The sequence below is a fragment of the Pinus tabuliformis genome, chromosome 6 (assembly GCF_031772625.1).
Source record: "Pinus tabuliformis cultivar Carrire ecotype Pingquan chromosome 6, CPIR1, whole genome shotgun sequence".
Lineage (NCBI taxonomy): Eukaryota > Viridiplantae > Streptophyta > Pinopsida > Pinales > Pinaceae > Pinus > Pinus tabuliformis.
In genome coordinates this window covers 132,241,700-132,267,628 of record NC_142292.1, presented here as the reverse complement: position 1 = coordinate 132,267,628, position 25,929 = coordinate 132,241,700, and positions in this window count along the sequence as shown.

Genomic DNA, 25,929 nt, shown 5'->3' with positions numbered 1-25,929 from the left:
TTAGATACATAGACAGTTGCATTAATCCAATCTCTTAATAGATGATCACTTCAGGAGCTTATAGGAATCAATTGAAACACAAATTGTTCCTACCTAGATATCTCTGTAAGTCATAGGAATATGAAGAAAAACATGATGATTGAAAACTGGAAAAACTTACAGGATAACACAAACTGTGTAAAACAAAATTCAGAATCCTCTGCTTTGTATTAAGGTTCCGAACCATTTACAACTCAAGAAAACAGTTATTTATACAATAATGAAATTTATGAAAATATCCTAAAACAGATTAATATTTCTAGGAAAAGAAAGATCTTCGTGGCAAGAAGATAGAGGCAATTGTTTGAACTGTTTCTTGTTGTCCCCTTTATTTAAGTTGTGCTCGCTTTTTGTATGATATTTTTCCCTTTTGGCTGATTGATTGTTGGTATCCTTCACGTTGGAAGATTGCTTCATTTAACCTTTTTACCTGATAAGGCTTTAAAATCTGTTTAATATGCTTTGACCTGGCTGAGTGACCTTTACTGCTTTCTTTCTACCTTTACTGTGCATTCCATTTTTTACTCGCTTCAGAAGAATCTTGTGATGTATTAATGAAGCATCATAGGTTTTTAAATCAACATAAGTCTAGGCAAAGACATCTTTATAATTTTGTAGTAGCTTATGATATTGAGCTTTGATTTCCGTGTCTATAGATGCACATATTTTAATGTTTTTGATATCTTCATCAGTTCCAATGTTAATATCTTCCAAATCGTCTTCTGAAGAAATGGAGTGCGGGTTTTGGAAAGCATCATTTTGATCATCTAATTTTTCTAAAGGAATGAGTCCCTTTGGAATAAAATTATTAGATAATTGAATAATGTCGTGATTAGCAATCTGGGCTTTAAAATCTGAAGTATCATTTCCTTCTGCGTTTTCACTTATTTCAATTCTATCATCATCAATTTGCAGAAATGAAAAATCATCTATTACCTGTAGAAAAAATTTCAATTGTTCATCATCTTCGAATATTTGCCAATGTTTTAGATTATCTAGGATAGACGGCCTATATTTGACTTTTATCTGATAGAATACATTTGTACGATCAAGAATTTTAAAAGAGAAAGTAGAGATAGCTAAGGCATCTGCGTGAATATTTTGATCTTTATAATTTTGTAGTTGACATCAAAAAGATTTTCAACTGAATCCCATACATCATTTCGGTAGGACCTAAGTCTAGGGTGCTTGGTCTGGAAAACATTCTTTACTTGCTTAACAATAAGTTCAGAATCGGTAAAAACACTTACGTTCTGAACTTTCAAGCTTTTGGCCAATTGCAATCCTAAAAGGAAATCTTCATATTCAGCAACATTATTGGTAACCTCGAAGTCTAATTTACATGATTGGGTTATATTTTCCTTTTCAAGTGAAATTAAAACTACTCCAGTTCCTGCCCCATCTTTCGTGCAAGAGCCATCAAAGAACAGTTTCCAAATATCAATTTCGTTTGGTTCAGAACTTTCAACTACCTCTTCAATTTTGACTTGAGTTTTCTGTTGTTTTGAAGTGAGTTGAAAACAACCAAAGTCTTGATCTATTGCATAAATTGGATGGTTCCTTGGCTGGTCAGTTTTACAAACAGTATGTATAAATCTTACCTCTCTATATAATATTAATTTCCCTCCTCCAAAAACAGGAATAGTAACATATGACATGTCCATCTGTAGAGTTCCCCCTAGTTTGGCACAACAAGACCTATAAAGGAGCATTCCAAACTTGGGAGGGATATCTGTAACAACAATATCAATCACTACACATTTCACTAGAATTTGAGCAAGGGTAACCACTAAATCCTTGATTAATCCTAAATAGGGCACTCTTTTAGAATCAAAGGTGTACAGGTCATGGTAGGATTTAGTGATGTCGAGCTTCAAATGGTCCATGATGGATTTTGGCATAAGGTTGTGTGATGCTCCTGAATCAAGCATACAATTATACAACATGGAATCATTTGTTTTAAGAGTTACATAGAAAGGAGGCACTAGATCTCATTGATCATGTCTGAACTAGGGCCAAAAACTACTGTTGGTTTTTCATCTTGTAGACTTATGACATCACCTTCTACATTAACCAAGGTATTTTGAATCCATTTTGTCACTTGGATTTTGTAACCAAGGTTTTTAGAAAGGTTTGACAGTGGAATTGGGATCTTAACCCTCTCTAATTCTTTTTCAACATTAAATGTAGTCAAAATGTTTTACCAATTTGGGTAGTATCAATTGACTGATCTAAGGGCTAAATAAGAGTTGTTTGAGCTTCAGCAGTTTTGGTACATGGTTCAATGATCAGAGTTTCCTTTGGAGGTCTCCCAGGACCAAGCCTAGGCCTAAGATCATACCTCTTGTTTAAATCTGCAATCAAAAATTCAGAGAAAGCATGATATTTAGAGACTTGTGAAGCTTCCTACTCTTCTTGAACTTGATTCTGTTGTGAGATAGGAATGATGGTTGTTTGATTGGAAGATGAATCCATACTATTAATATCTTCAGTAATTGTCATAGTATTATCATCAGGTTGTTGGTCATCTATCAATAGAGGAGTAGGAAACTGTTGATCATTGGTAGGTGTCTAAAGAATTTGTAGTGGTTGGTTTCTTTTATACTGACCTTGATTTTGGTTTTAGGGCCTAGTAACTATTTGTTGTATTGTTCTAGGTTAAGTCTCAATATTTGACAACCTATTTGATAGGTTTCTAAGAAGAGATGTTATTTCATCTATTTTTGAGTCTTCTGATTTAGTCTTAGAGGAATTAGAGGCTTCTTGAACAATTTTGAGTTTTCTTTGTGCCTTTTCTTCCTTAAGTTTTAAAGAAGTTAAGGTTTCCCTATTCGCTTCTACTTCTATAACATTTGTTTGCATATCTTCAAGAGTTTTTGAAGTTATATCTTGTAGCATAACAACAAAGTCATCATCGAAAGATTTGGAAAATCTGGACTTAGCTGCTGCTACAGGAGGCTTACAATCAACAAGCATTTTGTGAAAGAGTTTATTGAATCTTTTGATAAAATTTGCTACTGGTTCACCGAAGTTCCTTTTAAGATCTTCAAATTCTATGAGGAAGTAAATAGGATCCTTTTTAACACCCCATTGATTTTTAAATATGCTAGTAAGCTCTTCCCAATTTCTAATGGAAGCTACTGGTAACTGCCTAAACCAAACCCTCACATTTCCCTCAAGTGACTGTACCAACAATATCATATAAACATTTTCTTGTTCAATATTCATGTTGTCTGCAAAGTCAAGGAAAGCTTGAAGATGGTCCTTAGCTGAGGGACCAATTTCTCCATTGTACTTGGGAAGGTATTTTAAGTATCTAGGCGAGAATGCATCAAGGTTATTAGGTAAGACTACGGCAGCATATCTAGCCTGTACAATAGGTCGGAAAGCCATGACAACAAGTGGTGTATGGAGTTGTTGAGGTGTATGCGGTGTTTGTGTGGATGTAGAGGATGAAGAAGAAGTAGAGGAATAAGATGGTGATTCAGGGGTTGATGGAATAGTTGGAGGTGAACGAGGAGATGAAGGAGGAGATCTCTTGAAATACTTCAACGGAGTCCTAAGAACTAACTTTGGGACCTGTAAAGAAATACCTTCTTTTGTTTCAAATAGAGGATTGGAATATATAGAAAACGTTTCCTCATATTGCTTAGAAGAAGAAGCTTCAGGTCGGTCAAAAATGGAAGGAAAATGATATGTGGTAGGGGATATAAAACTTGTGAGTTTATATTCTGGTAGATTGACACCCAAATCAAATTCAGTTTTAGGTGTCCCTGATGGTAGTGTGGGTATTGGATGAGTTTCTAATGAATGGATAAGGTAGGTTGACTTCAAATAAACTTCTTTATCTAGTAGTTCAGAAACCCTAGGTGATAAATGGGAGTAATCAGGATCAGCAGGGATATTACTATAGGGGTCAAATAATTCTAATTCTTCAGACTGCAAGACTGAAGACGAAGAAGAAGATGGTTGGTGTCCCCTTTTAGTTCTAGATTTTCTCAAGATATTTTCAGGATCTGACAAAGGACTAACTATGTCACCTTCTGAATGAAATCTGGTATGTTTAAAAGGTGCTAGTGTGGGAGTGTGGAGTCACCTAGGTGAATGATTTTAACCTTTCTAAATCCTTTAATAACCTTTAAAGGAAATGAATGAATGAATATAGTTGTCCCAAGGGAAAATTAAATGAAATTCGAATCCCCAGCAGTGGTGCCATTTTGATGTTGTTCCTCTAAGATAGTAGTAGGTCAGGCTACCAATGCTAGAGCATCTAAAATAATGTTTTGGTGTTTTTGGTTTGAGTTTTTTGGAAGACCAATGAATGAAGAAAAAAGTAGAATTAAAGTAATTAAGCCTTTAAGTTATATTAATACTTCAACAAAGGGCTGCTATAAAGCATTTCACACTGATATAGATAAAAAATAGTGGTGAGTAGAAGACAACAAAAAATATGATCATCACAGTTTCCATACTATAAAACAGAACAATCATAAGTTGGAAAACCTTCTAAACTACGTTCCAAAGGTTCAAGGTAGTATACTTAATGCTTACAAAAGATGCTGATGATTTATTGATTAGAGGGGATTAGCTACACAGACAATTACATTAATCCAATCTCTTAATAGATGATCACTTCGGGAGCTTATAGGAATCAATTGAAACACAAATTGTTCCTACCTAGATATCTATGTAATTCATAAGCATATGAAGAAAAACATGATGATTGAAAACTGGAAAAACTTACAGGATAACACAAATTGTGTAAAACAAAATTCAGAATCCTTTTCTTTGTATTAAGGTTCCAGAAAGACTGAGTACATCAAGTGTCTGCAAAAGCTTCCTTCAAAGGTGGCTTCCAGGTTTAAAGTAGTACTAACAGTCAAGACTTTACAAGTAATGAACTATGAACCTTGAACTCCGAACCATTTACAACTCAAGAAAAGAGTTATTTATACAATAATGAAATTTAGGAAATGATCCTAAAACATATTAAGATTTTTAGGAAAAGAAAGATCTTCGTGGCAAGAAGATAGGGGCAGATTTTTGAACTGTTTCTTGTTGTCCCCTTTATTTAGGCTGTGATAGCTTTTCATATGATATTTTTCCCTTTTGGCAGATTGATTGTTGGTATCCTTCATACTGGCAGATTTCTTCATTTAACCTTTTTACCTGATAATGCTTTAAACTCTGTTTAATATCCTTTGACTTGGCTGAGTGACCTTTACTACGTTATTTCTACCTTTACTCCACATTCTAGTTTTTACTGTCTTTTTCAATAGAAAAATCCTCAGATTATCTTCAAACTGTTATGCAGGTTTTTTGTTTACAAACCTGGAAAAACAGTCTTTACCTGTAAAACATAGAAACTTATTAAGAAAAGCAGAGGTGACAGAGGAAGAGATTAAAGGTTTTTTGAGCTTGAGAGGCTATTGGAAGGATTCCATAGCATATTGGAAGGTAAAATGATGGTTTTAATGGCCAGAGAGGCTTATTGGGGCTTCGCTGTGTAAAACAGGTAAACAGAGCAAAAATGGTCATTTTGGCATTTAAACGGGAAAAACAGTTTTCCTTTGAAATATGGCGCGATAGTGAACAATAACAATTTTTCGTTTTGCGGAAGGCAATTTTCATCGCACTAGTTATGAGGAATGGGTGGTTTTGGGGAGGAGTCCCCCAAAATAACCAGAACCTGACACGTAGCAATGGAGGATGATGGAAAAACTTATTTTCAGGTGGGTAATGCCCATACAGAGAGCTAACCCGAAATCACCAAGGGTCATAGGATCTGAAGGCTTTAGATGAGATGGTGGTGGAGTAAAGGAGAAGCACAGAGGGTTTCAGCGGTTATTTATGGCTAAATGAGCTTTATCATGGGTTAAAACATAGATTTGTGGTTTAAATGAAGGTTAAGGTTAATTGTTTGTTAAAATCATAAAAATGATTTAACAAAGAAAACCTTCGCAAAAACATATATGGTAGACTTGAAACTTTATGGAATTGGGTGGATGTCAGGTCCAGGTCCATCGGATACCGATTATCGCAAAGGTAGAGGGTGTATACATTAAATGAGACTTGTGATGAGGGTGGACGCAATATGACGATAGAATTTGATATATATTGCGTCGGGTCCGAACTTTTTGCGCATCACATTTCACAATGGCAGAGGATATATATAATAGCTGAGACTTTGCAATGTAGGTGGGCGCGATATGAATATGGATTGTAATATATATCTAGTCGTGTCCAAGCTTTTCCCATCGCATATCACAGTTGGAGTTCGCAATGCGGGGAGTAATGCATGTAAAAAGGATTGCGATCCCACCGATGCGATGCTATATGAAAATACATAGCTTTTTATTAAAACTAAAGGGTTTTCAGGATATTTAATAATAGAGGAAAGGGAAAATATTAAGGATTTAATACATAGTTAGTGTTAATATGAAATATGAGCAGGAAAAGGGAAAATATATGAAATATAAGCAGAAAAGGGAAAAAGACTAAGTATTATGCTTTTTTCATGAGTTATTTGCTTTTCATATATGCATAATACTTAGGGTAAAACATATTTTTGCGGGTTTTTCAGGTAAAAAGGGATTTTACATAGTATTTTCACTTTTCCTAGGTAAAAAGGGTTTTGTCCTTAGTAAAAGGGTTTTTTGTGGAAAATGAAGGAATATGAATGTATGAAGGTAAGTAGGGGTAATTAGTGAATATAGGGATGAATGGGGATGAATGGGAAGTTAATTAATCTATGTTGTAGACCCTCTTTTGCTTTGTGTAATTGAATCATGGACATAGAAACATATGATGAAACATGATAAATGTACATTTTGTCCAACGAATAATCAAATTTCTGCAACCTTTCTCTACTTACCCTCTGCTTATCCTATCATTTTTTCCTTCACTTAAAGGGTGCACTTAAGCTAGCAAACCCTTATTCATTTTCTTTTAAAGCAAGAAACTATCTTGTTCTAACCTTATATCAATCTAAGGGCTCAGATTAAACTGATGAGCACCTTATTATTCTCTACCTAACTACTGATCTGCCAAGATTAAACAATTTGGCCAGATCTTTATTCACTAACTATAACATCAAATTTAAAGCATGAAGCAGCCAAGCTTAAACTATTTGATTGTCATGGGTTGTGGCATTTAGATAAGCTACACATAGCCATTACTTTGCAGACAAAGTAGTGGCATTTAGACTTGCTCACTTTCAAAATTTATTTGTTTTCTTTTCTTTCTAATCTAACATTTTCTTGTTGCCTTGATTTTTTAGAGCATCTAACCTAATATTTTCTTTGATATGGACATTATCATCAAGATTTTTTCAAAAACATCTTTTAACTAACATTTTATTCACTATTGTTATGTCCATATCCTAACTTAACATTTTTTCAAATATTCTATCTAATCAAAACCAAAAAATGTTACAACATTGGCTCCATGTGGGGACTGTTTTCTTCTGTAAAATGCAAAGAACCTACAGATCCATGTGCCTTCTCCTCAGGCTATGGAGTCTTCGCTGTAAGAAAAATCACACTGACATCTTGGAAAGGAATAGAAAACCAGAGTATTTACAATGAAAACTATTTCAACTTCTTAGTACTGAATGTAATGTTTGGAAAACCTCTCATTATAGGATAAGTGGAATATAGCCCCTCAAGGTTCTGCAGCACAAAAGTGTTGTTACCCTTCACTTCAGCAATTGCTAAAGTTCCAAACCATATATTTTCAAATTTGCCATGCTTTCCTTTCTCTTCTCTCCTGGCATCCCATCTTAGAACTAAATCACCTTCCTTAAAGTCCCTTTCCCTGGCTCTTCTGTCAAAAAAGGTCTTCATCTTATTCTGATATTTCATCAATTTGTATTGAACTTCATCTTTGTTCTCATTAAGTTCAATAATCTGATTTATCCTTCTTGAGAAATCATCAAGTTCATCTGTTGAATCCTGCAGGAATTTTAAAACAGGGAAGGCCAAATTGGTAGGGAAAGTTGCATCTTTCCCATAGATTAACTGAAATGGAGATTTTCTATTTGATCTCTTTGGAGTGATTATGTTTGCCCATACTGCATAAATCAAATGTGAATCCTAGCTCTTCTTATGATCAGCTAGAGTCTTTTTTATTACCTTTACCAGGCTTTTGTTGGATGATTCTGCAAGGCCATTACCTTGAGGGTAGTATGGAGTTGAATCATGTAACAAAATCTGATATTTTTTGCAAAAGTTAATCTATTTAACACTAGAAAAGGTTGTTACATTATCAGTAACAATCTGAGTTGGGCAACCAAATCTAGATAAGATATTCTCCTCAATAAAGTTAATTACTACTGCATCAGTAGCATTTCTGACTAGAATTGCTTCCACCCATTTAGTGAAGTAGTCTGTTGCAGTGGAATCCATCTATGTTGATTACTTGAAGTGGGGTGAATTTCTCCAATAAAATCTAATCCCCATTGAGAAAAAGGTTTTGAAACTATTGATGGAACAAGTGGAAGAGTTGCTAATTTTTGTTTACCAGCAAACATTTGACAAGGAACACAACTTTTGACCTTTGCCCCTACTTATAAGGACAATGTGGGCCAGTAAAATCCTCCCCTCAGAATCTTGTATGTTGTTGCTCTCCAAGCATAATTTCCCCCACAAAATCCTGTATGAAATTGATCAATGATTCCTTTAGTTTCTGATTCTGTTAAACATAATAACAAAATATTTAGTGGATCTTTCCAGTATAAATTTGCATTTATAATGCAATACTTGACTGATTTCAACTTAAGGGTTTTACACTGGGTTTTGGAGAATGATGCTAGACACTCAAAATGAATCAAGAAATTTACAATATCTTGATACCAGTTTGACAACAAGAATTTTTCATCAATGTGTATAGGACTGATCTGCTCTGAAGGTAGAGGTTCTTGTGGATTCTCCCCTTCTGCAAGGAGAGAAGGTTCTTGTGTATTCTTCCCTTGAGGATGAAGGGAAGGTTCTTGTGTATTCTTCCCTTGTATTTCTAAAACAGAATTGATTCCAAGTACTTTGCAGTTGGATTCAGCTAGAAGCTTGGCTAATTCTTGACCTTTTACTAGCTTGGTAGTTTTGATAGTTAGATGAAACTCCAAAATTTGAGTGATCCATCTACCTCTTTTCCCATCAGTGTTTGGTTGGGTTAGGAAAATTTTCCCAGCACTATTAGGAACATAAGAAGTAATAAGTGAATGTACGACTTACATCCTAAATGACTTCAGGGCTTGAATGAGGGCATAGGCTTACTTATCAATGATGTCATACTTAAGCTTAGCATCTCTCATAACCTTGCTGAAAAAGGTTATGGGTTGGTCATGGGAATCTTCATTTTTCTGTAATAAAACAACAACAAGGGTTGTTTTGGAGGCAAAAGAGAAAATACTAAATGGCTTCTTATAATCAGGGCTGGCTAAGGTGGGAGCTTCAAAGATAACCTTTTTTATTTGTTCAAATTCATGCCTAGAAGTGGGAGTCCATTTGGCTTCATGGTCCTTTCGGAGCATGTCAGTTATGTCTTTTATAATCTCTGCATAATTTGGAATAAACCTCCTTAAAAAATTAATCTTGCCTAGAAAAGCTTGAATCTCCTTCTTGTTTCTAGGCAAGGTCAATGATTCAATGGCAGATACTTGTTTGGGGTCAATTACTACTCCCTCCTTTGAAATTATATGGCCCAACAATTTTCTCTCTTTGATAACAAATAAGGACTTCTTAGGGTTCAATGATATTCCAAATTTTCTACACCTGTCAAAAACCTTCATCAAGTGTTTTAGATGTTTTTGATTAGATTTAGAAAAAACAATTATGTCATCAAGATAAATAACCACAAATTTATTTACCTAACTCATAAAATATATGTCCATAGCTCTCTGAAATGTTGCTCCAGCGTTGGTTAAGGCAAATGGCATCCTAGCGTACATGAATGTACCCCTAGGTGTAGTAAAGGTTGTCTTCTCTCTATCTGTTGTATCAACATTTACCTAGTTGTAACCTGAAAAACTATCAAGAATAGAAAGTATTTGTGCTCCTAAAACCATTTGAAGTAATTGATCCATTTTGGGCAAAGGATAATTAGCTTTTAATGATTCCTTATTCAGATTTCTAAAATCCACGTAGAGCCTTATTTCTCCATTTTTCTTTCTAACAGGAACTATATTTGCAACCCAATTAGAATATCTAAGAGGGAGGATGATACGAGCATCTAACATTTTCTTAATTTCTCTGTTTGGTAGAAGCACTGGATTTATCCTTCTAAGTTTCTGTTGATTAGGTTTTTCTTCTGGCTTCAAAGGAATCTTGTGTTATATTAATGAATTATCATAGGTTTTTAAATCAGCCTAAGTCCAAACAAAAACATCTTTATAATTTTGTCGTAGCTTAAGATATTGATCTTTGATTTCTGGGTCTATAGATGTGCATATTTTAATGTTTTTGAAATCTTCATCAGTTCCAATGTTAATATATTCCACGTCGTCTTCTGAAGAAATGGACCGTGGGTTTTGGAGAACATCATTTTGATCAAATCATTTTTCTAAAGGAATGAATCCCTTTGAAATAGAATTATTAGATAATTGAATAATGTCATGATAAGCAATCTAGGCTTTAAAATATGAAGTATCATTTCCTTCTGCGTTTTCACTTATTTCAGTTCTATCATCATCAATTTACAGAAATGAAAAATCATCTATTACCTGTAGAAACAGTTTCAGTTGTTCATAATCTTCGAATATTTGCCAATGTTTCATATTATCTGGGATAGATAGCCTATATTTGACTTGTATCTGATAGAGTACATCAGTACAATCAGGAATTTTAAAAGAGGAAGCAGGGATAGCTAAGGCATCTGTGTGAATATTCTAATCTCTGGGAATATGAGTCAAATTAAAAGCCTCAAAAAGATTTTCAGCTAAATCCCATACCTCATTTCGGTAGGACCTAAGTCTAGGGTGCTTGGTCTGGCAAACATTCTTTACTTGCTTAACAATAAGTTCAGAATCGGTAAAAACACTTAAGTTCTGAACTTTCAAGCTTTTGGCCAATTGCGATCCTAAAACGAAAGCTTCGTATTCAGCAACATTATTGGTAACCTTGAAGTCTAATTTACATGATTGGGTTATATTTTCCTTTTCATGTGCAATTAAAACTATTCTAGCTCCTGTCCCATCTTTCGTGCAAGAGCCATCAAAGAATAGTTTCCAAATAATGGTTTGATTTGGTTCAAAACTTTCAACTACCTCTTCAATTTTGACTTGAGTTTTCTGTTGTTTTGAAATGAGTTGAAAAAAACCAAAGTCTTGATCTATTGCATAAATTGGATGGTTCCTTGGCTGGTTAGTTTCACAAATAGTATGTATAAATCTTACTTCTCTATATAATCTTAACTACTCTCCTCCAAAAGCAGGAATAGTAACATATGACATTTCCATCTGTAGAGTTCCCCCCAGTTTGGCACAACAAGACCTAGAAAAGAGCATTCCAAACTTGGGAGGGATATCTGTAACAACAATACAAGCACTACACTTTTCACTGGAATTTGGGCAAGGGTAACCACTAAATCATTGATCAATCCTAAACAGGGCACTATTTTAGAATCAAAGGTGTACAGGTCATGGTAGGATTTAGTGATGTCGAGCTTCAAATGGTCCATGATGGATTTTGGCATAAGGTTGTGTGATGCTCCTGAATCAAGCATACAATTATACAACATGGAATCATTTGTTTTAAGAGTTACATAGAAAGGAGGCACTATCTCATTGATCATGTCTGAACTAGGGCCAAAAACTACTGCTGGTTTTTCATCTTGTAGACTTATGACATCGAATTCTGCATCAACTGAGGTATTTTGAATCCATTTTGTCACTTGGATTTTGTAACTAGGGATTTTAAGAAAGTTTTGATAGTGGAATTCGGATCTCAACCCTCTCTAATTCTTTTTCAACACTAAATGTAGTCAAAATGTTTTTACCATTTTGGGTAGTAGCAATTGACATATCTAAGGGTTGAATAAGAGTTGTTTGAGCTTCAGCAGTTTTGGTACATGGTTTAATGATCGGAGTTTCCTTTGGAGGTCTCCCAGGACCAGGCCTAGGCCTAAGATCATACCTCTTGTTTAACTCTGCAATCAAAAATTTAGAGAAAGCATGATATTTAGAGACTTGTGAAGCTTCCTTCTCTTTTTGAACCTGATTCTGTTGTGAGATAGGAATGATGTTTTTTTTATTGGAAGATGAATCCATAATATTAATATCTTCAATAATTGACATAGTATTCTCATCACGTCGTTGGTCATCTATCAATAGAAGAGTAGGAACTTGTTGATCATTGGTAGGTCTCTAAAGAATTTGTAGTGGTTGGTTTCTTTTATACTGACCTTGATTTTGGTTTTGGGGCCTAGTAACTATTTGTTGTATTGTTCTAGGTTGAGTCTCAATCTTTGAAATCCTATTTGATAGGTTTCTAAGAAGAGATGTTATTTCATCTATTTTTGAGTCTTCCAATTTAGTCTTAGAGGAACTAGAGGCTTCTTGAATAGTTTTGAGTTTTCCTTGGGCCTTTTCTTCCTTAAGTTTTAAAGAAGTTGAGGCTGCCCTATTCACTTCTACTTCTATAGCGTTTGTTTGCATATCTTCAAGGGTTCTTGAAGTTCTCTCTCATAGCATAACAACACAGTCATCATCGAAAGCTTTGGAAAATTAGACTTAGATGTTGCTACAGGAGACTTACAATCAACAGGAATTTTGTGATAGAGTTTATTGAATCTTTTGATAAAATCTACTACCGGTTCACTAATGTTCCTTTTAAGCTCTTCAAATTCTGTGAGGAAGTAAAGAGGATCGTTTTTAACACCCCATTGATTTTTAAATATGCTAGTAAGCTCTTCCCAATTTCTAATGGAAGCTACTGGCAACTGCGTAAACCAAATCCTCACATTTCCCTCAAGTGACTGTACAAAAAATATCATATAAACATTTTCTTGTTCAATATTCATGTTTTCTGCAAAGTCAAGGAAAGCTTGAAGATGGTCCTCAGCTGAGGGACCAATTTCTCGATTGTACTTGGGAAGGTATTTTAAGTATCCAGGCAAGAATGCATCAAGGTTATTAGCTAAGACTAAGGCAGCATATCTAGCTTGTACAATATGTCAGAAATCCATGACAACAGGTGGTGTATGAGGTTGTTGAGGTGTATGAGGTGTTTTTGTGGATGTAGAGGATGAAGAAGTAGATGAAGAAGATGGTGATTCAGGGGTTGATGGACTAGTTGGAGGTGAATGAGGAGATGAAGGAGGAGATCTCCTAAAAGACTTCAAAGGAGTCTTAAGAACTAACTTTGGGACCTATAAAGGAATACCTACTTTTGTTTCAAATAGAGGATTGGAATATATAGAAAAGGTTTCCTCAGATTGTTTGGAAGAAGAAGCTTTAGGTCGGTCAAAAATGGAAGGAAAATCATAGGTGGTAGGGGATATAAAATCTATGAGTTTATATTCTAGCAGATTAACACCCAAATCAGATTCAGGTTTAGGTGTCCCTAATGGTAGTGTGGGTATTGGATGAGTTTCTAATGAATGGATAAGGTAGTCTGACTTAAAATTAACTCCTTTACCTAGAAGTTCAGCAACCCTAGGTGATAAATGAGAGTAATCAGGATCAGCTGGGATATTACAATAGGGGTCAAATGATTCTAATTCTTCAAACTACAAGATTGAAGAGGAAGAAGAAGATGGTTGGTGTCCCCTTTTAGATCTGGATTTTCTCAAGATTTTTTCAAGATCTGACAAAGGATTAACTATGTCACCTTTTGAATGAGATCTGGTATGTTTAAAAGGTTCCAGCTTGGGAGTGCGGAGTCGCCTAGGTGAATGATTTTAACCTTACTAAATCCTTTAATCTCCTTTAAAGGAAAAGAATGAATGAATATCGTTGTCCCAAGGGAAGCTTACATGAAATTCAAACCCCCGGCAATGGCGCCAGTCTGATGTTGTTCCTCTGAGATAGTAGTAGGTTAGGCTAACAATGCCAGAGCATCTAAAATAATGTTTTGGGGTTTTTGGTTTAAGTTTTTTGGAAGGCCAATGAATTAAGATAGATGTAGAATTAAAGCAATTAATCCTTTGAGTTACATTAATACTTCAACAAAGGGCTGTTATAAAGCATTTCACAGTGATATAGATCAAAAATAGTGGTGAGTAGAAGACAGCAAAAAATATGATTATCACAGTTTCCAGACTATAAAATAGAACAATCATAAGTTGGAAAACCTTCTAAACTACGTTTCAAAGGTTCAAGATAGCATACTTAATGCTTACACAAGATGTTGATGATTTACTGATTAGAGGGGATTAGCTACACAGACAGTTCCATTAATCCAATCTCTTAATAGATGATCACTTCAGGAGCTTATGGGAATCAATTGAAACACAAATTATTCCTACCTAGATATCTCTGTAATTCATAAGCATGTGAAGAAAAACATGATGATTGAAAACTAGAAAAACTTACAGGATAACACAAACTGTGTAAAACCAAATTTAGAATCCTCCGCTTTGTATTAAGGTTCCAGAAAGACTAAGTACATCAACTGTCTACAAAAGCTTCCATCAAAGGTGGCTTCCAGGTTCAAAGTAGTATTAACAGTCAAGAATTTACATGTAATGAACTATGAATCTTGAACTCCGAACCATTTACAACTCAAGAAAATATTTATTTATACAATAATGAAATTTAGGAAAATATCCTAAAACAAATTAAGAGTTTTAGGAAAAGAAATATCTTCATGGAAAGAAGATAGGGGCAACTGTTTGAACTGTTTCTTGTTGTCCCCTTTGTTCAGGCTGTGTTGGGTTTTTGAATGATATTTTTCCCTTTTGGCTGATCGATTGTTGGTATCCTTCGCGCTGGCAGATTTCTTCATTTAACCTTTTTACCTGAGAATGCTTTAAACTCTGTATAAAATGCTTTGACCTGGCTGAGTGACCTTTACTATGTTCTTTCTACCTTTACTGTGTATTCCATTTTTTACTATGTTTTCCAACAGTAAAATCCTCAGCTTTATCTTCAAACTGTTACGCAGGCTTTTTGTTTACAAACATGGAACAACAGTCTTTACTTGCAAAACACAGAAACTTATTAAGAAAAACAGCGCTGACATAGGAATACATTAAAGGCTTTTTGAGCTTGAGAGGCTATTGGAAGGAGTCCATAGCATATTGGAAGGTAAAATTATGGTTTTAATGGCCATGGAAACTTATTGGGGCTTCGTTGTGTAAAACAGGGAAGCAGAGCAAAAATGGTCATTTTGGCATTTAAACGGGAAAAACAGTTTTCCTTTGAAATATGGCACGATAGTGAACAGTAACCATTTGTCGTTTTGCAAAAGGCAGTTTTCATCGCACCGCTTATGAGGCATGGGCGGTTTTGGGGAGGAGTCACCCAAAATAACCAGAACCTGACACGTAGCAATGGAGGATGGTGGAAAAACCACTTTTCGGGTGGGTAATGCCCGTACAGAGAGCTAACCCGAAATCGCCGAGGGTCGTTGGATCTAAAGGCTTTAGATCAAACGGTGGTGGAGTAAAGGAGCAGCATGGAGGGTTTCAATGGTTATTTATGGCTAAATGAGCTTTGTCATGGGTTAAAATATAGATTTGTAGTTTAAATGAAGGTTAAGGTTAATTCTTTGTTAAAATCATAAAAATGATTTAACAAATAAAACCTTCACAAAAACATATATGGCAGACTTGAAACTTTATGGAATCGGGTGGATGAATGTCGTCGGGTCTGGGTCCATCGGATACCGGATATCGCAAAGGCAGAGGCTGTATACATTAGGCGAGACTTGCGATGAGGGCGGATGTGATATGGCGATACACTGTGATATATATTGTGTTGGGTCCAGACTTATCTCGCATCGCATTCCGCAATGGCAGAGGATATATCTAATAGTTGGGACTTTGTGATGTAGGAAGACACGATATAAATATGGATTGTAATATATATTTGGTTGGGTCCAAGCTTCCCATCGCATATCGCAATCGGAGTTCGCAATGCGGGGAGTAATGCATGTAGAAAGGATTGTGATCCCACCGATGTGATGCAATATGAAAATACATAGTTTTTTATTAAAACTAAAGGGTTTTCAGGATATTTAATAAAGGATTTAATAATATGGGAAAGGGAAAATATTAAAGGTTTAATACATAGTTAGTGTTAATATGGAATATGAGCAGGAAAAGGGAAAATATATGAAATATATTCGGAAAAGGGAAAAAGTCTAGTTATTTGCTTTTCATATATGCATAATACTTAGGGTAAACATATTTTTGTGGGTTTTTCAGGTAAAAGGGGATTTTACATAGTATTTTCACTTTTCCTGGGTGAAAAGGGTTTTGTCCTTAGGAAAAGGGGTTTTTGTAGAAAATGAATGAATATGAATGTATGAAGGTAAGTAGGGGTAATTAGTGAATATAGGGATGAATGGGGATGAATGGGAAGTTAATTAATCTATGTTTTAGACCCTATTTTGCTTTCTGTAATTGAATCATGGACATAGAAACCTTATGATGAAACATGATAAATGTACATTTTGTCCAATGAATAATCAAACTTCTGCAACCTTTCTCTACTTACCCTTTGCTTATCCTATCATTTTTTCCTTCATTTAATGGGTGCACTTAAGCTAGCAAACCTTTATTCATCTTCATTTAAAGCAAGAAACTATCTAGTTCTAACCTTATATCAATCCAAGGGCTCAGATTAAACTGATGAGCACCTTATTATTCTCTACCTAACTACTGATCTGCCAAGATTAAACAGTTTGGCGAGATATTTATTCACTAACTATAACATCAAATTCAAAGCATGAGGCAATCAAGATTAAATTGTTTGAATGTCATGGGTTGTGGCATTTAGACAAGCTACACACAACCATTATTTTGCAGGAAAAGTAGTGGCATTTAGACTTGCTCACTTTCAGAATTTATTTGTTTTCTTTTCTTTCTAATTTAACATTTTCTTTTTGCCTTGATTTTTAGAGCATCTAACCTAACATTTTCTTTGATATGGACATTATCATCAAGATTTTTTAAAAAATATTTTTTAACTAACATTTTATTCACTATTGTTATGTCCATATCCTAACTTAACATCTTTTCAAATATTCTATCTAATCAAAACCATAAAATTCTACAACACCACCTTTCTTTCTGCATTTGTCTTCTTATTGAACACCCATTTGTTTCCAATGGGTTTCCTTCCAGCCGGCAACTCCACCAGATCCCAAGCCTCAATTTTGTGCAAAGATGCCATTTCATCAACCATGGCCTCTTTCCAGAGTTTTCCATCCTCTTAATCTATTGATTCCTTCACAGTTCTAGGATCGTCATCAGTAATAGATAAAGAAAAATTTGAATAGAAAGTAGATGGACTATACCTTTCTCGCTGCCTTCTTTCTCGAACTGGTCTTCTCACAACCGGAGTTTGTGGCTCTTCATCTTTTGATTCCTCTTCTATTGTAAAGTCTGATTCTTCCTCCTTTAGCTCCAACTCTATCTTTTCAAGTTCCTTTGATGGGACTCCATGTTTAATAACATCTTTCACCTCTCTGAACACCACATCTTGGCTGTACACAGCCTTCCTTGTTACTGGGTTCCAAAGCTTATAACCCTTTAAACCATCCCTATACCCAATAAAGATGCACTTTTCAGATTTACTCTCCAACTTGGTTCTTTTCTCCTTTGGAACATGTACATATGCATCACATCCAAATACCCTTAGATGTGGAAGAGAGGGTTTATTACCAGTCCATACCTCTTGTGGAGTCTTATCCTCCAACGCTGATGAAGGTGATCTGTTGACCAGGTAAAATGATGTCTCCACCGCCTCTGCCCAGAATTCCAGTCCTAACCCAGCACCACTGAGCATGCTTCTTGCGGTTTCCATCAATGTCAAGTTCATTATTTCTGCAACTCCATTTTGCTCAGGTGTATATGGAGTAGTGTTCTACCATGCTATACCACACTTCTTACAAAATTCTTCAAATTTCTTACTACAAAACTCTCCACCGTTATCTGTCCTTAGCACCTTTATCTTCTTCTCTGTCTGGTTTTCCACCAGAGCCTTAAATTGTTTAAACATGTCAAAGACTTTAGATTTCTACTTAAGGAAATATATCCATGTATTCCTTGAGAAGTCATCTATAAATTATACATAGTACATAGACTTACCCAGTGATGGAACCTTCACAAGTCCAAACACATCACTGTGCACAAGCTCTAATATCTGTTTTACCCTCTTACCACTAGAGGGGGAACTCACCCAATTCTACTTTCCATATACACAATTTTCACAGAAATCAAAATCTAGAGAGCTATTACTCATACCTTTACCATGAAGTATTCGAAGGTCCTTCTCTCTAAATTTCCAAGCCTTTGATGCCACAACATGGTCTTCTCTCTAGAGACCACTAGATTTTCTGCTCCATTTTTAAGAACCAAAAAATTGTTGGACCCATCAACAACAATGCTACCTTGCAGCTTGTACAGAGTTCCAATCCGAACTCCCCATATCAATACTAGTTCTCCCTTAACCATCTTGCAAGTATCCTTCTCGAACACTGTTTTTACACCTGCATCATCCAGCTTGTTTATCAAAATCAAATTTATGGCCAATGCAAGAATATGCAGAACACCCGAAAGTGTTCTAACCGTTCCACCTTGCAACTTCAACTTTACTTTTCTGTGACCAATGATTCTAGCCTTCTTGTCATCCCCCAAGAAGACATCACCACCATCATATTTCTCATGCTCATAGAACCACTCTCTATGGGGAGTGAAGTGAAAGGATGCACCTGAGTCAATCAACCATGCCTCATGATCTACATGTGCACTTGAAGAAGCCAAGTACACATCCCCACCTTCATCTGAGGTGGTTTTCACCTCTGCAGAAGGAGCATCATCATATCCTTTTCCTTTGTTAGGAGCTTTAGATTTATAGTCCCTTTTTTAGTGCCCTTCCTTTCCACATTTCCAGCAATCCACATTTACAGGTTTTCCTGGAGATTTAGATCTCCCACTCGATGACTTATTTTTGTTTTTGTTCTTTGACCATCCTCATACAGACAAGGCATCACCATTATGTCTCTCCATATTTCTCTATCTCATCTCATCCGTCAGCAAGGATGAGACTATTTGATCAAACTGCAAGGCAGTTGCATTGCTACCTATTTCAATAACCAGACTATCCCACGAATCTGGTAGAGAACACAACAAACTTATGCACTTATCTTCATCTGAAATTTTAATATCAACAGATAATAACTGACTTACCATAGTATTAAATGCATTCATATTCTCTGTCACCGAATCTTGATCTTTCATCCTCAGGTTATATAACATTTCCAGTCGGAACAGTTTATTCACCAGAGACTTAGATTGGTACCAAGTCCCTAACTTGTCCCACAAAGCCTTAGTCGTAGCTTCCCCTGATACATTCATCAATATTAAATCTGAGACACGCAATCGTATTGTGCTCTTTTCCTTCAGATCGAACTTCTTCCATTCTTCATCGGACACTCCCGTTGGTTTAGTACCCAACTCTACCACGATCCACTGATCTTTATCCACCAATAGATCCTCCATCTTGAGTTTCCACAACTCAAAACTTTGACCATTAAATTTCTTGATCTCTATCTTTCCACTGGTCTCCATCTTCTTTCACCACCAGAATCGATCTTGTAGATCTACCACTAAATAGGGTCTACCACAAGCCCGAGCGAAACCCCTCAGCAACAAAGGCGTCCCCTTGAAGCCAAAACAACTCTGATACCAAATGTAGGTTTTAACCCCATACAAAAATTACTTGCATACGAATTCTAAAACAAAGAAAATAAACAATGCGAGAGAATAACACATAAAACACATATACACAGAGATTTTCCCTAGATCCCAAAACTGGGACTACCAGATTGATTTTTCATTATGTTCATTTCAATGTTACAATACATATTTATACATGCCGAAGCATCCAATACCATCGACCAAAAACCATCGTGTCCAAAATCATGGACTAAAAACCATCGCATCCAAAACCATGTGCGAAAACCATGCACAAAACCATAGGTAGGTCTGCCCAGCCTAATATAGGGTCCAAAAAAAATTTCCTCGAGGCGCTGCCCCAGACCCCATAGAGGGGGGCTAACATCACCACTCAAACCCCCCGTTGTGCAGTCAGCGCAACAAAACGGGGGCTTCGTCCCCTCTCTAACCCCCTGATTAACTAGGTGTGCTAGTCATGGAAAGAATATAACACAACCCAACATACAAGTTGCAGCACTGTGGTGGTCTTTCTCAAAACCCATTGGAGGTTTACATTTAGCATGGTTTCCTTAATCATCACATTGATTGTAGCCCCAAGATCAATCAGGGTGGTAGGGACTATAAGGCCATCAATGTGCACATCTACTATAATGATTCTAGGATCTATATATTTGGGGAAGATCACCCTCCCAAGCATCAAATTAGATAATTTCCCAACAAAATTTATGGTGGGGGTGTCTCTTTTTATTCTCTCGATATTTTTGAAATATTTCTCTTTGATGATCTTATTATATATGGGAACATCTTTAATAGCATGGAGAAGGGGTATATAACACACAAATTCTTCAATTATCCCATAAGTTCAACCTCTTATGGGGTGTGTTGCCTAGGGTGGATCAACCTCTCAAGAAAAGGAGGTGGATTGACTTGAGTAGCACTCTCTTCCTTCTCTTCTTCAAGCTCTTCAAGTGGAGAAGGTGGGTGGTTATCTGGAATAACTATCCCAGACTGAAGGTTGATCTCCTGGATTTCCGTGGCATAAGTAGGATAATATCTCTCTCCACTGTAGACCTGTTGTGTTGGCTTGTTGTTTGGGTTCGGCTTGGGTTGAGAAGGAATTTGAGGTTTCTTAGGTGGATTAGGATGAGTGAGCTATGATTGAGGTTAGGGTGGAGGTAGTAAAGAAAGAGGTTTCTTAACTTGAGGCCTCCAGCCTTGTGATGGGTTCCCCCGTTGAGAAGATTGGGGTGGATATGGATGAAAAGGATGGTTGACAGGTTGAGGAGTATATGCAAGAGCATAAGGCCAAGAAGGAGGTGTGGGCCAGAATGGATGAGTGGAAGAGTACCAAGGCTGCATGGGTTCATTCTGATTTGGATTATAATAAGAGTAGTGTGAACCTTGCATGCCTTGTTGGTATGGATGAGGTCCTTAATGTCTTCTTTGATTGATGAAACAAAGCGGCTCTGACCCCCCTTCTGCCCCTTAATATAGAAATTTTAGTCCAAGAAAAGAAGGACATTTGTTTGTTGCATGATTTTCTTCATAGACTAGGCAAACCTCTATGACATTCAATGGGCACTTATTCTTAGGATGTTGTTTGGTGCATCTAGGGTAGAAAATGGTTAGTTCCCTTTTTGCTTCCTCCTATTTTCTATTGATTTACATGGTATCCATTTGCAATGCAATGGTATGTAGAATTTCACTCTTCAAATCCTCCAACATGTTACATATCTCATTCTTAATGGATCTTGTGGAGGGAGAGGAGTTGACCTAGCCTTGACTAGCCTTACCATTTTTCCTACCAGCCCTAGAGTGATTCTTGAACACATTTTTGATGTCATCATAGGATAACTAATAGATATATCCTCCAGACATCATGTTGAGGGTTTCCAACAAATCTTCCCTGATCCCTCGAAGAAGAACTAGTTTGAGTGATTCAGGACCAAGGGTGCATTTAGCCCTTCTATAACTATGTTGAAATCTCTCTTCATAGTCTTCTAAGGATTAATAAGGTCCAAGAGTCATCCTAAATATTTCTTCCTTGGTTTCATTGGAACTATAATAGTCCTTGTACTTGTTGTTAAAGCCCTATTTCATTTGGGTCCCAGTAGTGATGCTACCCCCAAGCAGACAATCTTTAATCGTAGAGGGAACAACTTTATATTATGCTCATCAAAGGCATAGTCATAGGTCCTACAAACAATAGAAAATTCAAACATGAAGGTGTCAAGATCCTCAGAGGTTAAGCCATGAAAGTGTGGAAGGTCATTAGGGCTTATGTTCTTCATTCTAGCCTCTACATTCGTCTCTCTGATAGGGAAAAACTCATTTTCCTTGTTTTCAGCCATAGTTTGGGTAGGTGAAGTGGGTTCTTCTTCTTCCCTAATATTTTATTCAAAATTTCTAGGTTTCTCACCTAGAGGGGCTTCTAACTCACCTATAGGCAGAGAGGGAAGCTCACAGTCACCAAAGAAGAGTGAAGGTTGATTGTTTGAGGTTGTGGGGGTTTTAGGTAAGAATTTTTCCTACTCCTACGAGACATGAAAGAAATTTTTTTGATTTTTTGATTTTTCAAAAAATATATGCAAAGCAAAAAAAAATGCTTAATCAAAAACAAAATCTTCTTCGACACCTCCCCAACAACGACAACAAAAAGTGGTGAGCCTTGGTATTACACGAAGAATGTTGCAACTCCTAAGGGCTCCTCAAGTCAAATTATCAACTCGGGGTTCTTACAAACTTCGAGGTGACAATGTTTTATCCGAACTTAAACGGGAACACAACAACTCACATATATAATCATAAACATAGAGATGCAGCAGAAAAACACTTCAAATCATTAATAGAAAAATATTGAACTATGCTTACAAACAAAATGGAAATAAGATAGCTCGGGCGATGGTAGCTTATCTATGCGAAGAAATGTGGTAGATACATGCCTTTTAACTATGTTACAATGAGGCTCAAGGGCCTATTTATTATTGGAAAACATGAGAAAACCCTAAACAATCAAAACCCTAATCCCAGGAGATGTAACACCAAGAGTTTGTGGGCTCCGTTGGGGTTAGTTGTGTAGGCAACTTCCCGGGGTCATAACTTAGGCATATTATCTCTGTTTGGTGCATACGATACATTGTTGGAATTATCTCTCTGAGTACTATAGGTTTCACTGCGGGACCATGCATATGGCCACAAGCTTTTTGAGGACCCCAAAAAACATCGTTTAGGGGGTCAAAACTACTCCGGAAGTTTAGGACCCGAAAAACTGCTAAACATAGTAAATGATGAAATGAACAAGGAAACAGATGAAATTGACTGGGGGATGTTTGTGGAATAGGTGGGTGGCCACAAATATCCACCTAAATAAATCATCCTCCATTAGGAAGAAATGGTCCCCTTTGCACGCAGAGCCTCCATGAGGTGAGGAAATTTCTATTGAACCTGGTCCCCGGTCAACCACTTGCCTTGGTGAAGGAGTTGGCCTGCTTTGGAAACTCGATATAGTTGTATCCTTTATTGAAGAGTTTTCTTGTTCTGTGTGTCCATGATCTGATCAGTTGTGGTCTGTTCCATGAAGTTTAGGTTGAGCTTTGTTGGTGTGAGTTGTTTTGAAATGCCAGATGTGTCCAAAAATGGTGGAAAGGATTGTCGAAGGTGATCTACATTGAACACTCAGTGCAGACCAAGGAACAGGGGGACATTGAGCTCGAAGGCATTGTCACCGATAGCCTTGGTGATAGTGTATGACCCATATGAGAGCGAGCAAAGCTTGCGGTGAGGTCCAGCAAGGTGCTCCTTCAGCAAATGTAGACAAATTTTGTCGCCCACATGGAGCTTGTGTGGCACTCAATGCTGATCATGTTACTCTTTGTACTTAGCATTGGCTTCTATCCAATATATCATGGACCTGTTGGTGGATGTATTGAATGTTTTCAACGAAGATTTTATCCCTTTCAGCTTCAGACTGAACGTGAGTCAAATCTACCCGAGTGGCTGCAAATGGTATGGCCACATCAATGGGGCATAATGGCTGAAATCTCAACCCTACCTGAAAGGGGCTATGGCCTGTTGAGATATGGAGAGCTTTATTGTAGCTATGTTGAACATAGGGTATACTTTCATCCCACATGTGTGGATGCTTCAATTTGTACATGCGCAGAATGTTTACAATTATCCTGTTGACAAACTCTATTTGGCCATTAGTTTTGGGATGTAAAGTCGTGGACTTAGTAAGTTTTGTATCTAGAATCGACCAGAGGCTTGAACAAAATGCGCTCAAGCATCTACTATCCCAATTTTAGACAATGGAGTATTGGATATTAAAGTGTACCCATACTCGCTTAAAGAAGAGCTTAGTAGTGGCCTATGTTGTGACACTCTTCTTGCAAGCTGCCATGATCGCCATCTTAGAGAATCTATCGACGACCATGAAAATACAATCGTTATCATGCTTAGCTAAAGGAAGGCCTGACATGTAATCCATGGATACAGATTCCCAAGGCTGGCTAGGAGTAGGTAGAGGAGTATATAGGCCTTGCTTCTTGATGGTTGGTTTGGAAATGGTACATGCGGTGCAGGATCTAATTTATTTCCCAACATCCTGACGAAGTTTCGGCCAATAAAAATACTTCTGCAATACCGCCATTGTTTTCTCTACTCTGAAATTTCCAGTGACCCAACTATAGTTCTTCTCCCAAATCATCTTGGCACGCTCACTTGAAGGAACACATATATGTCCCAGGTGGCATAATAGTGCATCTTGAAGGTGAAAATTTGGAAGTTTCTTCCATTCAAGAAGAGTCTAGTATATGCTACCAAATTCTAGATCACTCAATTAAATATCTGGCCACGCCAATGTCTTGTGCCCATAGGAGTTGAGCACAGTGATCAGCGCCATGACCGGTGGTCATCTGAGGTAATCAACAACACTATTGGTGTTTCCCTTCTTATATTTAATGTTCAAATGGAATTGTTGCAAATAGGTGGACCATTTCTGATGTCGATCACTCTGCAAATTCCCTTGTGTCTGTATGAAATGTATAGGTCGGTGGTTTGTGTCGATGACCATTTCCTTCCCCAAAAAGTAATGCTTCCATTTATGGCAGGCCTGCACAATGGAATACATTTCTTTATCATAAGTGGGGTACTTTCAGACTGTGTCTGAAAGTGTCTCACTATGGCAAGCCACTGGATGCCCATGTTGAGTAAGGATCGAACCAATAGCATAGTCAAAGTCATCTATCTCAATCTCAAATGGTTGTTGCAGGTCTAGTAATGTGAACATTGGTACAGAATAGAGGCGATTCTTTATCTCGGAGAATGCTTGTTGTTGGGTTTCCGACCAAAAAAAACTTTTCTTTTTCTCTACCCTTGGTGACTTGACTTAAAGGCCAAGTGATATGAGAGAACCCCAATATCAACCTACAGTAGAAATTGGCAAGACCCAAAAAGTTGCAGAGCTTTGTTAGAGTGGTTGGGGCTAGCCAATTCCGAATGACTTATGTCTTGGATGGGTCCACATTTACACTGTGCTCATCAATGATGTACCTCAGATATTGAACCTGGGTTAGGCCAAAGCTGCATTTCTCCAAGTTAGCACACATCTTGTGTTGGCGCAGGGTTTGAAGGACCTGTCGAATATGGTGGAGGTGCACTTCCAAACTCTAGCTGAAGATCAATATGTCATCTAAATACACCACCACAAATGCATTGGTGAAGGGTTGCAAGATGTTTTCCATTAGTCTCATGAAGTTTGCAGAGGTGTTTGTCCATCTGAATGGCATGACCAACCATTCGAAAAGGCCCTCCTTAGATTTAAAGGTAGTCTTCCACACATCATAGGGTTCGATAGGCACTCGGTGATAACCTGACTTCAAGTCAATATTTCTGCAATATTTGGCCCCATCACGCTGGTCCATAAGGTCATCAATCCACGAGATTGGGTACCTATTCTGGACAGTGATCTTGTTTAATGCCCGATAGTCAATACAGAGCCTCCAGGTCCCATCCCTCTTCTGAACCAATACAATCAAGCTCCCACAAGGTGAT